General features: G+C 43.9%; 1 non-coding gene across 1 annotated transcript; it reads right to left on the minus strand.

The window, feature by feature from the left end:
- Nucleotides 1-458: 458 nt before the first annotated feature.
- On the minus strand, nucleotides 459-565 carry LOC141589501 (small nucleolar RNA R71). Its single transcript, XR_012520436.1, has one exon. It is a non-coding gene; the product is annotated as a small nucleolar RNA R71 (small nucleolar RNA).
- Between the last annotated feature and the right edge of the window lie 282 nt (nucleotides 566-847).

Consider the following 847-nt stretch of genomic DNA (forward strand, 5'->3'; position numbering starts at 1 on the left):
TGAGACTCTAATAGAGAACCCTTTTTCATAACTTCCCTATTCCAAATAACCCACCTCAATCACCACCCCCTCATATGCAAAATCCTCCACCACAAATGGCTCTACGATATCACAACCGGCCTAACCATAATGATTCATATAACCCTATTAATTTTGGCACCTTGGCCCCAAACAACTTTGAAATGCATCCCGCCCAAGTCGGGTTAATTGAGAAGGATTTGTTCGGGGGGCATATCAAAGAGGATGCCTATGCTCACCTCCGGAAGTTTAAGAGGAAGGTTTCAATGATGAAAAAGAATGGGGTGTCCGAGGACACCTTGAGAATGATGTTGTTTCCGTTTTCATTGACGGGCAAGGCGGACCGGTGGTTGAACATTCACCCCCCGGATACCTTTACGACATGGGATGCCTTGGATAAAGCATTCATGGCCAAATATTACCCTTCTTCAAAGACCGCAATGCTCCGTAATGAGATTCATACATTTCAACAAGAAGACGGGGAGTCTTTAGGTGAAGCTTGGGACCGATATCAAGACTTAATAGCAAGTTGTCCCCACCATGGAATCCTGGAATGATACATCACTCAAACATTATTTCAAACGTTGCTACCGAGGACTAAGGAGATGGCAAATGCCTCCGTGGGGGGAGGATTTGATCACTTGAATGATGAAGAAGGCACGGAATTGATCAAGAAAATGGTAGATTTGGAAGCAAACTATGGTTCTAGAGGAAACATGCTAAGAAGGAATGGGAAGTTCCCTAAGGAAAACCCCTCCAACGCCGAGACAAATGCCAAGCTCGACTTACTCACAAAATAATTTGAAAAGCTACAAAAAAAAACAAGTGC

The sequence above is a fragment of the Silene latifolia genome, chromosome 6 (assembly GCF_048544455.1).
Source record: "Silene latifolia isolate original U9 population chromosome 6, ASM4854445v1, whole genome shotgun sequence".
NCBI lineage: Eukaryota > Viridiplantae > Streptophyta > Magnoliopsida > Caryophyllales > Caryophyllaceae > Silene > Silene latifolia.